At 40.2% G+C, this 16,283-nt stretch overlaps 1 protein-coding gene across 4 annotated transcripts in view; it reads right to left on the bottom strand.

The window, feature by feature from the left end:
- The window catches only part of LOC139462312 (gamma-aminobutyric acid type B receptor subunit 2-like), a 164,195-nt gene extending 150,268 nt beyond the window's left edge, over positions 1-13,927 (bottom strand). For all 4 annotated transcript variants that reach the window (XM_071243943.1, XM_071243944.1, XM_071243942.1 and 1 more), the window contains exon 1: positions 13,858-13,927. The gene's annotated coding sequence lies outside the window, so the exon portion shown is untranslated. The remainder of the gene's footprint in view (positions 1-13,857) is intronic.
- Between the last annotated feature and the right edge of the window lie 2,356 nt (positions 13,928-16,283).

Raw genomic sequence — 16,283 nt, forward strand, 5'->3', positions numbered from 1 at the left:
CAAATTTCAAAATCATGTCCATTCCAGCCTCTGTTGTTTATTATGTCTTGCAGAACTTCCTTTATAGGACAAAAACATAAGGGGAAGCAAGAACGTATTGTCCATTGTTTACTGACTTGTGTCACGTGACTGATCATACACTCCCACACTACGTGTTTGTCGAACATTTCGTCGATGTTTTGTTGGCCTTTTAACGTGTGGGAAATGTATGTAGAGGTAGGTGTTTATCGATAGATCGACCTGTGGCAAAACACTGTCATTCCTCGCCTCATTGTGTAGAATGCCAGCGGTATCACGAAGTAGGATACGTGAGGTAAACGAGTTATCAGAAAATGTTTTGAAGTAGGCAAGTAACAATGAGATGACCGCCCGGACTGTTAGCGTATTGTCAAGATCCGCGTTATATTGACCCTTATAGATGTTTCTGATGGCTGAATGACGGAAAAATGGGCCGGAAAGTTAACCTAGATGTTTTGTTGCGTCCTTATTGTCTTCATTGTAGACTGTTCATTTCAATCAATATGCACTTTAGTGAATACCGCGTTATTGTGGCATTTAGGAACTGTTTTACCAACACTTGCTACAGACAGAATGTGTCTATTATCGTTGAGAGGTCATTGCTGTGTTTAGTTCTCCTTTTACAGATCCGTTGAAACTAAAATTTATAATGCCATTTTTAAAAATTCACATAATCGAGGGTGTCCTATTTCAATGTCTTGAAATGTCACACTTCGTCATCTCTAAGGATATGACTCTTCGTATGAAACTGACATCTTGTAACATTGTTTGGTTGACATCCAAGATTTGTCCAGAACGTGTTCATTGATTCCTTCACACACATCAGCATAACACCAGGAGTGAATATGATATTGCGGATCTTGCGTACAACACTATTCTCTCATTTCAACATCGCTAATGTGTTATAATAGGACAATCATTCTTGAAGATTTCATCAAACAAGAGTATAGCAATGTTAGTTTCAGCAGTTAAATATGTGAAGAGAGTCTAAGATCTAAATGTTAGCACAGACTGTTGACGCTCTTGCTTTGTATTCTTAAAGATCACTTAGCAGAGAACTGTCGGCTCGAGTTCCATCGTCCAATTCCGACCCTTGTGCCATCAGCACTGTTCCGTGGTCGTTGGTTTCACTAAAGACTACAACTATTTCGCTAGTCTACCTACTACGTCAGGGTGACACATCGTGGACAACGAAAATACAATTCAGTGCGGAGTTAAACCAAATATGAAACATTTACTTCCATAGTTCAGTCACGAGGTTTCCAAGTCGTGTTACTCCCATTACAAAGGGCGAAAGATAGATTGTCCCTTGATGACAACCACATTGAAATGCCACGGTCTCCTGACACACACGATGGCAGCATTGGAACATTATTAGCAATGCAACAAACGCTAATGTCAATAAGGCAATTGTCTGTCACTTGCCGTGTTTCCGACGACGGTACACGTCAACATCGTATATAATTGTGTCGACACCTATTACCTTCATGACAGTATTGTCTACTGTCGTCATAGATTTGCACTGCTTATGAATAAATACACATAATACAGCTTGAAGATGACGTACATGTAAGAAATTGGGTAGCCAAGAGGGTAAAGCGTTCGCTCGTCAAGCTGAACACCGAATGCTCGGTGCACCATGGGTACGATGCGATGTGAGCTGTGATAACCAGCGTTGAGGTATTGCTAACGTCCATGTATTTGTAAGAGCGGCGAAAATCTATGAATCCGTTTCAAGCGTTATATACTGTCAAACACCGTTGCGTCGAAGTAGAAGGGACCTACGTAAATAGTTCGAGTTATCCGAGGTTCGACACAATCGAAAACGATAAATAAAGAAGGAATAAGCAGGGATCAAACTTCTACTTCGATACAATAAAGTTCGACACATCAACGTTCGACACAATGGTTTTTTAATGTACTTATGAGCGAGTGAGTGAGTTGTATTTACGCCTCCTCGAAAGTATTCCTTTTAAATCACGGCGTGTCACCTGCATGTGGGAGGAAAGCTTGTAGTGATGCAGGTCTCAGACGTTTACTACTTCGACGAAACCCATGATCACTGATATGGTGCTGAGAAGCCAATACTTGTCACCAAGCCTCCTTCTGCAACTTTGGCAACCCGTACCCACTCTATACACTACGTATGACACGGGGACGAACACACCATTATACTCTTTTGTTGAGTCGGGTACCCGCAATGTGGTACACTAATGCATGAAACCCTTACGGCCTAGTTGATCCCTGGGTAACGTAATCTGGTATCTGTTTTACCGGTGATAGCCTCCCAAGGCTGTGACCGAACATCTCGGTTTGTAGTTTATCTTGCATTTAGTCCAAAAATGACGGTTACGGCCTAGGATGTCTGTCACCGGTAATACAGATGGCAGACGGCGATTAGGCACTCTCCCATATCAAAAATAGACTTTCCTTAAATTAAAAAAATAAAATATTTCCCAGCAGATAAGACTACAAACAATGACTGTTCATACAGCTTTATCTCACATGAAAAGAATTAAAGAACTGCTTCTCATCACATTGTCACATAATAAACTTTTAATAATATTTCTTGTAATCTGTCAGACCACGATCATTGTTGTATCATAACCCATGCATCAAAAATAATAAAATCTCTTACATTAATACCCACAGTTTGTCTCTGTTGCGACCGCCTCCGTGGTCTAGTGGTAGAGCGTCCGCCCGGAGAGCGGAAGGTCCGGGGTTCAATCCCCGGCCGCGTCATACAAAAAGACGTTAAAAGATGGTACTTGTTGTTACCCTATCTGGCACTCGGCATTAAGGGGCTAGAACAAGGACTGGTCGGCTCGGAGTCAGTATACTGTGTCTGAGTGGGGTATTCATGTTAAACTGCGGCATGGTATCTCAGTGGGCTAGCACTATAAATCGGCATTAGTCCGGACTAGTACAAGCAGCCACACACACACGTGCATGCACGTCGCTACATAAGGGCAATGATCTTCGACGCGACATTAAACCCAATTTCACCCCACCTCACCTTGTCTCTGTTGCATACAAAATGATCCAGTCCATTTTTCACAAAGGGAACATATCTACACGACCACTGGACCATAACGTGTTGTTATAAAACTGTAGGCAAAGTGGAGTGTAGACGAAAAGACACCAATTCTAATCAGAAAGCAACGGTGTGGCATACTGCTGGTTTGGAAGCTGTAACTGGCTGTTTTCCGGGTACCAAAGTTTTATCTGAATTTAGCACACGTATCTGTGGAATATGTACCGAAATTCTATTGTCGTACGTCGGCTTGAATATGAGTATGTAAGCCAACAAAATAAATAAACACGTTCTTTTGGCATAACTGTCTAACATATCTACAATTTCATACTAACTTCTATATAAGAATCTTGCACGAACACCTTGAAACATATATACAACAACTGATGCACATCCGATACACCACCGGTGGGAATACAAATGATGGAATGACTTTGATAGATATACCAGTATTGGCTACTTACGCGACAAACCAGTGGTCTGAAACTCCAGACTGATCAATCTGAATTGGGTCGGCGGTGAACTTAGTGGTGAAGGAGTCCCCTCATTGCGTCGAAGACTTGGTTCAATTCCCCTGAAGTGTACAATGTGTGAAGCACAGTCTTGACGTTTCCCAACGTTACTGGAATATCACTGAAAGCGGTAGACTCAATGACTAAAAGTGAATCAAGACTTCTTGAAAGGCGTGTTAGATTTAGTATACCACTGGTATGACGTATTTTGTGGTTCTATGTTTGTTCAAGTAGTTATTGCTCTGTCTTGATTTGTCAATTACACTTTGTCATCTCTACTTTGCAAGGGCAAATATACGTAGGTGAATCCTTTCATAGAACTGACGTTACGTTACTGACCACGTCATAGACACGTGTTTATACGCGGTCACGCTATAACACGTTGGTACCAATGTCATAATGTGTTTTCAATTATGTGTTTGACGATAGTCATGTTTAGCGACGTCAAACTGCTACGAAGGCCTTCTTCGTTAAAGTTTGCAATCTGTTTTGAAATAAGCGGTAACGTAACTAGTACCCATACTAACATGGCGATTATACTAGGTGACAAGATTTGGCGAAATTAGAAACAACTGATACATTTACAATTTATTTTGTGAGCAAAATCTGTAATTTCGTGTCAATTTTTAGCAAGAGGTCCGTGGCATTCGGTATGATTATAACGCCTTCGCCGACATCGACACCGTCCGGTAATTGGAAGCACTACAAGCGACGTCGACGACAACGACTGACGTGTGTTACCAAATAAGGGAAACCTACAAACTTTATTACGTTTAGAAATAACGCTAAGCGCGGGAGGGAGCCCGTACCGAAATTCTTCCAGCAAGACTTAACCCCGAAAAGCAGTGGTGGGGTTTGCGCTGGTGTCCGCGTCATAAAAAGCTAATATCTTCTGAACGGGCACAGCGTTAACACAATCCTATTAAAAACGGATTGAGATGAACGGGGACATTTTGTGGCGCCGTTGCTATTAAACCGAGATGGAAGGAGCGAGTTATCGAATGTGAAGTAGCAGTGCCTAGTATGAAGGCTGTGTATAGAGTTATGCACACACGGCACGAGGGGACCTTTGGGCCCTTCGTGCAGTCGGGCAAGATGGATCTTTGATTCGGTACATGTAGTAAAAAAGGAGAACAAAAATTACATTTAAATATGAGTCTCATGACAAAAAGTGGATGTGTCGGGAATATTACAAATATGGGCCAAGAAGCCATAGTATGAAATAGCTGCGGGATAAAATGTCAAATATAGCTGCAAATTAATTTTGAGATTGTACGACCTTGTTCGAGGAGGGATTTAATTGACAAGGTTATTTCTTTAACCACACATAGCATTTACAATGCGTCGTTGCAGCTCTTGGGTTCACGCAGTTCATGTACAATCATATACTGGCTGTGATGACATCGGGATAGCCGAACATTCGAGCATGGACTTAACCAATGATAAACACACGTTTACAATTTGCATAACGACATGGGTTCAAAATATTGTATTTAATTTATACAGTGTGTGTGTGTAGTGAATAAATCCGTTTCAATACCACTATTGCAGTTACTTTACAACATGTCCCGGTGATCCGAATTCGAGACTCAGGTAAAAAAAATACATCGTCGCACACAGATTCGAGATATCGATAAAAGTTCCTCTCGACTTCGAACTTAGTTCATATATTAGTTACATATACTCAAGATATACATAGTAACTTCGAGGTAACTCAGTTAGATAGACAACATCTAACACGAGTCTCGATAATGTCAGTTAAATCCAAAGAAGTAAGTTATGTATATATAGCTGTGCAGTCGAGCACGTCCCTGTCTGTTCCTGTTCCTGCTCCTCGCAGGTTCAAATCCAGCTTTACAAGCCTTTGTCTGTCAGCGCCGCACCCGGTTTTGTGCGTCTTTATCAAAGTGGTAAACATTAACGACCTGCGTCAATTTGATCAATCATCTCACATGAGTCTGTCATGCCGTGATATATGAAGAATATTGTTTAAAGCGACGTTTACACACTTATGAGTGCCGACCAACGACTGCACCGTCAAGTGAGAAAGCGAATGTAGCAGTCCAAAACCATTTGGTAATCATATGAAGGCGTGTTCTTGCCATATAATTATAGGTTTTATATTTTCTAGATCCATACCGACATTCTGCATATATCTTTCAAGAAACTCTACAGAAATGTTTCCGTGCACCTGAAATCTTCCAGATACCTTAGAATATCATTTCGTTGATTGCAGTTCAACATGTCATGCAACATATGAAAAAATATCCTTCTGATAATGTATCCGAAAGGTTTCCAGATAGTTTCCGAATAATTTCCGGGGAGTTTTCCGAAAACTGAAATACCTGTCAATTGTCGCTTAGTAATTATGGTTCATGGTTGTATATTAAACTTCGAAATTATAATTTACCTTTCTGATAAATGTTTAGACCCAGTGATTGAAACACGAACCGTGAGTGTGTTACATGAGAATGAATACGTCACGACCTTTCAGCAGTAATTCCCATTGTGCCTTTAGTCATAGTTGTGTAGAAGGGATATGAACAGCAAATCCAGAAGATTAATTATGAATGTATCTGGTTAAGAGTCTTCATAATGGGTAGTTATTAGGCTAGGCATGCACGCCCAGCTAGTGTCTACCTTCCAATGTGAATTCCATTTAGCTGCTGACATTGTGATGTATTATACATCCAACAGTTAATGCCAATCCTAATGTCAAAGAGTTCATGTTTCAGTTTCACACAGGGCACTAATTACAAGATCAAGGGCTAGACTGGAAATGGTCTCCAGATAGTGATGTACATTCCCCTTTATATATAATAAATTGTTGAAAATATAGCTACGATATGTATGTCGTCGTATTTTGTCATGAATCACGTATTTTTTTCAGAAACGGTGTGTTTGTTAATTATACAATATGTTTCAGTCAGCTCAGTCAGAATACCATCAATACGAATTGAATGTGTCTCTTACAAGTCGGTATTGCAAACGTATTGGTCATACTGCTGCAAAAACGTGTCTCTAAATAACTATATACGTTATTTTGCTGTACAAACGTGTCTCTGGACTACCGATATATGTCGTTCTTCGGTGTAAATGTCCCTCTAAACAACCTGTTTATGTCATTGTGCTGTACAAACGTGTCTCTGGACTACCGATATATGTCGTTCTTCGGTGTAAATGTCCCTCTAAACAACCTGTTTATGTCATTGTGCTGTACAAACGTGTCTCCAAACAACAGACATATGTCGCACTACTGTTCAGCCGTTTTCAAACAACCGACATGTGTCATATTATGATGATGAGGTTTCTCTGAACAACCAACATGTTGTTATTCCAGTGTGAAAATATGTATAGAAATGGCGGGTGTATGTCCGCTACTAGATGCACGATCATGTGACATAATCCACAGTGTGTAGACGCAGGATTTGTCGAGGCAAACAGAGATTTGTTGAGTAAAGTTACATGTACCCCTTTAAAACCCGGATTTTGCACGCACAAGGGATCAGGAAGCCTCAACGGGAATGCTACTTGCAATAATAGCAACAACTTATAAGCAGTCTGAATTTGCAAAAGATCAATTGCTGTAGCCGCGCATAACAGCTTGATCGTAATATTTCATTAAAATGAACATTTGATCAATATTTACTGGAAATACTCCACGTTGATCTGGTTGTGTTATGGACGAGTTTATTATAGGTTGTCCTGATGTCCGTGCTTGCAACTCTGCGGCACTCAGTAGCTTGCCGCACATAACAGGTCTTCTCGATTCTTTGATTATGATCTGAATAAAAACTTCCTTATGGTGGGTATAGGTGGTAATCCCCCGTATCGACCATGCTCGTATCCCGACTTGGCTTGCGTCGTTGTACTCAAAAAATACTGATTGCTTAAATCGGATTTTGATTACGAATACCTCAGCAAAGCTGCCAAATATTGACCTCGGTTTGGGGATCAATAATCCCGGTCTAAGCTCAGATCTGTTTCTCTGCCGCTCTGAAACACCTACCCGGAGTGACTGGTTCAGATGGACTGCTTCCACGGCGTGAACACTGGCAAAGTGACAGTGTCCCTTTATTGGCAAGCGCCCCGCAGGATGTCGACCTGGCACGCGGAAGACAATTTGTTTCTTAAAATGGAGTGTTCGATGAGGAACTGCAATGTTTCCCTATGTAGAATTGTTCTCTTGCAATTTAAATCGAGATTGGGGTCGAGGCATGTGAGGGTTTATGTATGTCGCGTTCCCTGTTATGTGGCGTTTGCAGCATACATGTATGTGTTATGTGGTATTTGATATGTGGTGTGTGAGATGACTGTAGCAAACATCTAACACCTGCATCACTTCGGGCTTTCACAACACACCAAGCAAACACACTGTGATGTCACTGTTCAAAGCGGTGTTAAACCAAACTCACTTACTCCCTAACCGCGTCAGCGCACTCCTGTCGTACTAAAAAGCATAACATCTACCTCAAATATGAATTTCAATGTTTCCAAGAAGGGAAAGATGATTTCAACGTCCACCAACTAAGTCCCTCCGCTGCGTATGTTTAGCGAGGAAATGATTGTAATACCGATCTCAAAGATACCGATCTGCTGCGTTACGATGAGCGTTGCACATTTCACTCAAACCGGATTAAATCTCGGCGGATCCTGATCGAGCTGAATACGATGAAGTGAGATTTCCTCCAAAAAGCGTACACAGTTTAAAATGAATTCTATTACAGCAGTGAAGAAGGTGCTGTCATTGAGGAGATTTCAATCGATTATAGTTCAACGTGGTGTTAGGAAACTATCAGAAGTTGCATTCATCTCACCGAGCACAGATATCTTCCATTGAAGGTGAAGGTCGATAAACGTACATGTAGATACGGCCTCTTTTGGTACATCACTTGAATCTCGCTACATCAGCCTCCTTTATCAGAAAATACATATATACTGTTATATATAATTATGGCCATTTGTATTCTTTTGAGCATCTTTCTTTTTCTTTTCAGACGTGACCAAAATCGTTTTCTTTTTCTTTTGCAAACAGCTAGTCCATTACTCTAAATTCCGATAAACAATAACTGTTTTATTGGCACGAGAAAGGTGATGGTTGGTGACAAGCCTCTTGGATGATGATGGGGGATATTCGAAACCTAACCAGGCGCAGATCCATACACTTTTAAGTTCTTACTTATTACATTTAGTCGTATACAGCATGTCAACACGGTGCATTTGAAAACGGTTGTAAAATTGCGTGTTTTGACAAACCAGGTCAGAATTAAACAATGGATCAATTCATGGGGAAAAGTGGCATTCAACGTTTTTAACTTCATAATTGAATTGATGTCCTCAATTGGAAATTCCGATTAACACGGAACGCATCAATGCAGTGCTCTTTGTACTGTTGTAAATCAAAGCGCCACGGCCTTAGGGGTGTTCACATTTGTAGAACAGTCTGTTACATGGAAGGTGAGGTGAGGTGAAATTGGGTTTAACGTCGCATCCAAGATTATTGCACTTATATAGCGACGTGCATGCACGTGTCTGTGTGTGTGGGTGTGGCTGCTGGTACTAGTCCGGACTGATGCCGATTGATAGTGCTAGCCCACTGAGATACCATGCCGCAGTTTAACACGAATACCCCACTCAGACACAGTATACTGACTCCGAGCCGATCAGTCCTTGTTTTAGCCCCTTAATGCCGAGCGGCAGACAGGGTAACAACAAGTACCTTCTTTTAACGAATTTTGGTACACGGCCGGGGATCGAACCCCTGACCTTCCGCTCTACGGGCGGACGCTCTACCACTAGACCACGGAGGCGGTCATATTACATGGAAAGAAACAAGATAAGAGTAACAGTTAAATTCATAGAGTGAGTGAGTGAGTGTGAGAGTTAGGTTTTAACACCGCTTTTGACATTCATGACCAGCTCGTGTTATTCCGGTACAAGCTGACCCTCGTGGCCATTTTTGCGACTGGGTTCCGTCCAAGGGCACATGGGCATAGTTAAAAGAATTGTCAACTCGTGACGTAATGATTCACGTATATTTCCCCCAGGTCCTATATTTTCCAGATGCTATTTTAAACACATCGGGACATAAGGTATTACAGTATGAATGAACACGTTTAACTGTATCTAGGGTATATTTTTAGATTCAAGACATGTGAAAAAAACACACAAAATAATTCCTGAGGGATTCTTTGACCGAAGTACTTGACGTCATACGCGCATTCTGATTGGTTTATCGTATTTTCGCACACAACATTCAACGATAGGGAGATGAGTCTTCTTGCATGTTACGGAAAAGGGCGAGTGGTGACGTATGCGCTTTTGACAGTATTTCAGTCATATCACGGCGTGTCAGCTTCATGAAAGAGGAAAGTTTGAAGAGATGCAGGTCTCAGACGTTTACCAATTTGGTGAAATCAACGGGAACGGGTACAGCGCTTAAAAACCAAGGATCGTAATCTAAGATTCGAACCCACTATCATTGGATCCTGGACACGACTAACGTACGCAATTCTGTACAGCGAATTCCGGCGCCTAGAACCATGTCTATGGACATATATGTCCCTGAAAAGTGAGCATATGAGATAATTACATGTACGATATATGTTTGGAAGACTGTGTCCTCCAGGAACTAAATACGATATTTGAATTTAGCATCGCTATTGGTAATCTTCCAGCCATATTAAATCGGGGGATATCAGAAATGGACTTTGACGATCTGTGGGGAATCGAACCCGATCTTCGGGTGACGAGCATCAACCTCACACGAATATTGACATAATAAGAACATTAAATATGGCCAGTAAAATAACGGTTTTCACTCGCAATCGAAAGGAGCTAGCTTTTGTATGTTTTAAGTAATGTGATTATTCAACTATTCCCTTGCACTGACAGACGGGAATGTAGAATAGTCAATTATTTCAATTGTTACCCGAGAAGGGTTTAACTCTCTAAACGGGGGCAATGTCAAAACCCTTTGTGTAATAAAACTGTTAAAAGCGTCGTATAACCCCACTCAGCCTCGCATCGTTTCAAAATATTGAACCCCATGTTTCAACTAATGACAGTCTTTGTTCGATTCCAGTTTGGCACGATTGATCATTAAGGTTATTAAGAACGATCCCGTAGGTTCTCGCTCAGTCACGAGACATTCCAAAAGCTTTATCCCAACTGTGAATACCTCGGGGTTCATTTTCGCATAAGGCATACATGAGCCTATAACAACGAAGCCGGTCGATATGCATTAGTTTGACATGCAGCATTGTAATACCCCTTTTCTTATTTTACGCACAATTATTCGATGTAATGATTGCAGATACATGAATACATATTCCTTTATTCCTTCTTGAGGCTTTTATTTCTAGACAACATAGGACACATATGCATGTCGAACAACGTAATCACAATGGCTGGATGATCATGACGCCAGGACGTCGACGAACGAACTCGCACTACATGTAGGGGACGTCAAAAACGGTTAACCAGTTTGTTATAATGTACAAGAAAATCGCGAGGTACAACATAAACTTGAGTGAATGAGGGAAATAATACACTTCTTGTAGCATTACTCCTGGATGGGTGAAGGTTGGAGTACTTTTCAGTTAACCACTAAAGACCATTGTAACAGACAAAATGTATATGGTTTCAGAACGTAAAACAAAGGAAACAAAATGCAAATACCTGAAGAAAAACTGGAAAGCAAATATAACAAGGTAGACTGTTTCTAAGCTGCAACTGTTCAGTGAATATGTATAGCAGGATAGCCACGCTAAACATTTATTAATGTACCATGAATACACTTATTTTGGTAGACGGTTGCTTATATTAGTTTTGAATGGTATGTTAGTCCTTTAGGCACATGCTCGTGTCTGACTATCCCGGGACTGTTATCTCGGGTTATGACGATAGGCCATTTCAACATGATAGCCCATTGCTATGGAACAATCTGCCACTAGGAATCGGAGGAACGGAAAATCTGACAAACTTTAAAAAAACACTCAAAACCTATCTCTTCACGAGAGCCTTTGACCAGATCAATCATAGTGTAAGCGCTTTTGAGCAGTTTTAATTGTAAAATGCGCTATACAAATTATCTAATCAAATTTAAAGTGGAAGGTCATTGTGGTAGCCCTGGGGTTCATGCGTTCGATAGTCATAGCGACGACCCCTGAGGATTCGGGTTAGAACCGGGCAACATAAAAATTATGCTTGAGAGGCGACTGAAGGTGAAAGGAAGATGACGTATCATCTAACACCGACGTGGTACGCTGTTCATAATATCAAACCAGTCCAAATTGGATTATATACAAGCCCCATCAAATAGTTCACATAGTGTTGAGTGTGGGGCAAACCTGAAACATCGATGATCCCGGTTCCATTCTCTTGACGGTTATTATCTATTACAGTCATTATTGTTCTCCGACCATCATGGCATTTCTAAAATATTGCCAAAACGCGTAAAATATTACTCACTCTCTTCTATAAGAAGCTGCTTCAAAAAGCATGAGGGTGGTCGGGTAGCCTAGTGGTTAAAACGTTGGCTCGTCACGCCGAAGACACGGGTTCGATTCCCCGCATGGGTACAATGTATGAAGCCCGTTTTCCGGTGTTCCCTGCCTTGATATTGCGTTGAATGTAGCTAAAAATGGCGTAAAACTATACTCACTCAATCACTCTCTCAAAAGGCAAGTCCGGTATCATCATGTCTCGAGACAAAGTGCCGAGTAAAATCACTAAGTGAAGAGATATGTCAAATGTCAGTTGTCACTAACGAAATCAGGTTAATCGTGTAACGGAGGTTGTCCTTCTGGTGGAAACATCTGATCAATAGGGAAAATCGCCCGACGGGAACCGTTTACAGCACATTTTGAAGGACTTGTTTCACTGGGTCATCAAGTGACGTCTTCGTCGTTATTGTCACCGTGCTGTGGATATATTTGTTGTGTGAAGATAATCAAAGTTGTATTCGCCATAACTCATGGTCATTCTTCTACTCTGCTCTACTCGTAAATCTTGTGTGTGGTCCTTTCATCAAAACAATCTCACACGGTTCATTTTTAAAATGCGTATAAAGTAACTGTTACCATAACGACCGTTGACTATACATTTGATTCAAGTTAATTCAAGCCATTGGTTATCAGCAGCTTAGAACAAGGTATTTACGGTCCGCGTTTAGAAAAATATAGATCTGTTCGTATTTACCAAAACACACTACCATTCAGCCCTTTGTCAAAACACGTTTCAAATATAATGTGTTTATGGCTATAATGGAAGTTTATTATAGACAAGCTGCAGATCGAGTTGATGTTACAACGAAGAAATGAAGACACTCCTCGTACAGATTTAGGCACGTATGGCACTGGTCCTACTATTATAGTATTATAAAGAGTACACGCAATGACATTGTCATATTCTCATTATATTCACATCATCAATCGATGCAAGGTTATGTTTGAAACCGACACATGTTTAAGAAAAGTTATGACACTACAGCCTTATTAATACCAAACAAAGTTTAACTAATTGATATTTTTTTGCATTCACTAAGCACACATACACCGACAATGAATATTTGATAAGTTACAATTGACGTGTACTTGTTTTCGCGACACAACAATACTGTCAAGTCGAAAACCCGTCAATATTGTCGCAAGGAGTTACAAGAGTAAAAGTAAATACACGAAGCCATTTAACGTCAGTTAAGTGCATGCGCAAGACAATGCAATGTTGCTTTCGGCGTTTGTTTTTATAAACGGTATAATAGGTGTTTGGTCTGACATCGACTTAAGACGTTTAAGTGGCAATAGCCGACAACGCTGGATCGACCTACTGGGTCGATTATCACTTAGCTGTTGACGGCTAAGGTATATCGGACACGTGTGGCTTACTATTTGCCAGACTTCGTTACTATACTGCAGGGGTAAGCGACAAAAGACATTTCTCTGGTTTTATCTTCACAATGTACACGAATACATAGAGACCACATGTTAGATTATTCTTATTACACTATCATTGTTCCTTGTTCCCTTTGTGTTGACATATTATATGTCATAACATATAGATCAAGTTTTAAAATGCAGATGTAAAGGAAGGAATAAATGAGTAAGATACATGTATTCCGTAATAAAACGTTTGAGTGGTAATTGTAACCTTTTGTAGCATGTATTTCGAAGTGTAAGTGGTTACTTACCAACTGTGTATGTAACTAGGGATTTCTTTAAAGTGTGTTTATTAATGTTGAGTAAATTGTCTAAAGTGAGTAATGTAAAAAATACAACAAATAATTTGACCTACCTGAAAAAATCCCTCCTGTCTTGATGTGGCTCTGACTACACACTATCCCGTTTACAACCAACTATGAACTGTAGCTGCAGAAGTTGCTGGTTATCCAACTAGAGCGCGCCGTTAGTTCTACAGAGCGAGACCTGGGCATGCGCACAAGCTTTAATTTAGTTGATAATGGGTACCAATAGACAAAACCCGGCTAAATCATTGACCATTGATCAGGAATACATTAGTGTAATCCTAGGCAACGGTTGGACAGAGCATCAACAGTGTTTATTTAATGATTTAGGGTTGATGAATTGTGCCATAATCATTGTAGGCCATTCTTCCAAAGAACAGTAGACAATACGCGTGTGTTAGGACCGAGGCAACACACGAAGAGTGTATACCAATAAAAATGTTTGATTTGGCGATAACGAAGGTACATTAAAGACACATTTTCATTCAATTAGAAATAATGTAGTAATGAATACTATTGTTAGATGGATTTCAATTATGACAGCTTATTCAGACTGTTCAGATGATATAATTTCATTCGTGAATATTACAGACGTATGATACGTCCCGTATTTTTGATGGGCTATATTTGGGTTCATCAAGGCTATCACACAAAACAGTCGAATATTTCATGCATTATTTAAATTCAGATTGTTAAGATGGCGATTAGTAGTGAAAAGCTCGGTTGTCACTATTGATGTAAATATTAAATGATAGTGTTTTGTTCGCCCAGTTGCCATGACTGTTGCATCCTGATCGGTTCACTGAAGCAATTCCGTATGATCTCTGTTGCACCAATAACCCAGTTCGGTAAATCCCAGTGTAAAGACAACAATAAATGTTTGATTAACTAACAGAGGCCTCAGTGCTGTCTTTGCTGATGGAATACAGATTTGAATAGTTTATGTGATTTGGGGACGCGCACAAGCAGATTTCGCTGATTTGTATAACTAATGTGGCAGGTTTTAAAGTATTGTTTGGTCTTCAAACTGTTAACGATGATCGTCGTCTATACAGAACCGTGACATTAGTTATAGAATATCACTTTAAACATGAATACTTTAAGACAATTGCTTTCCACATGCCAGATTCTACAATTGCATCTCGAACCATTCAGCGGAAAATATATGCTAGGCATGTAATTGCTGTCTGCATTAACACCTGCAACCTACATGTATATTTTGGATGTTACATATATTTCTACGTATATACATACATCAGTGGAGAACCAGGGGTCAGTATACATAAATATATTTCTCAACTGGGAATCTGTTGAAGATAGGTACTGTACGTACAAACGTAAATGATATTTATCTGATACATGTACCTCCGGTCTGGTCACTTAAGGCCATGCCTTACGAGTGAACAACTTTGTGAACGCATGTATATTAATTAAAGACATAACACTATGGAATCCTAGAAGGGACATTGTCGCGTTGTCGCCCTTTCAAAAACATGCAAAAAGAGTCCAAATTTACCAAAGCGCGACAATAGCCATTTGTCTCATTGTTGCCCTTTGAATAATATGTTTTCACTTTACCAAAAGGCAACAATGCGACAATGCGGCAACACTACACTTTTCAAGTTCAAAATATGTCTAGTTGTCGCATTGTCGCTTTTCAAAAATGTGTAAAAATGGCGTTAAAATGCGGGACAATGCGACATATTGTCCCTTCTAGGATTCCAAATAATTCCAATAGTTCGTAAATTCGGGTGATTGCACTGTGAACGGTGCCGCCCTGATGACCGTTGTTTCACTGGAGTCTACAAACAGACGCAACAAACCCATTTCCATAATCATAATGATTATAATGATCATGATTGTTCGATTCCGACTAATTATGAGAATATGTTTATATATCATTGTCAACTAGTCATGATACGTTGTTCTAAAAAAGGTGAGCGTATCTTGTTGATTGGTGAAAAGTTGAAGTCATCCCTCTTGTCGTCCTGTCTCTTTTATTGTTCTGTTATTCTGAATTTGTATGCATAGATGGGGCAACGTCAGTGGTCTGCTTCATTTCTAGTTCAGATGGGTAAATCAACGGACGGGAATTGACTTTCCGACCGTTACTGAACGCTATCAGGTCATCGATATTCCTCAAGCTTGTTTAAAATTCTTGGCCAAATTTCCGTGTTATGGTTTTGCCAATCCGAGCAGAAATTCCGATTCATATGTTTAAAGAGACTGTTCAGGAAGTATAAGAGCACAGCAGGTGCCCATGGGGAACCCCGCTACTTGCCTAAATGTCAAAACCTAAATGTCACGCAAATGTTATCTGTGATGAAGTCCAGTATTTGACATATTGTTTTCTCAGTAAATATCAGATGAAATATGCCTTCATTTTTGGCAAGGTGTTCTGAATCGTAAGAGGTAGTGATGATAACTATATCCATGGCAAATGGCCAATGAATCAACGAATTAAGGTTTTTCTCAA

This window comes from Haliotis cracherodii, unplaced genomic scaffold (genome assembly GCF_022045235.1).
Source record: "Haliotis cracherodii isolate W230 unplaced genomic scaffold, xgHalCrac1.p SCAF_15, whole genome shotgun sequence".
NCBI lineage: Eukaryota > Metazoa > Mollusca > Gastropoda > Lepetellida > Haliotidae > Haliotis > Haliotis cracherodii.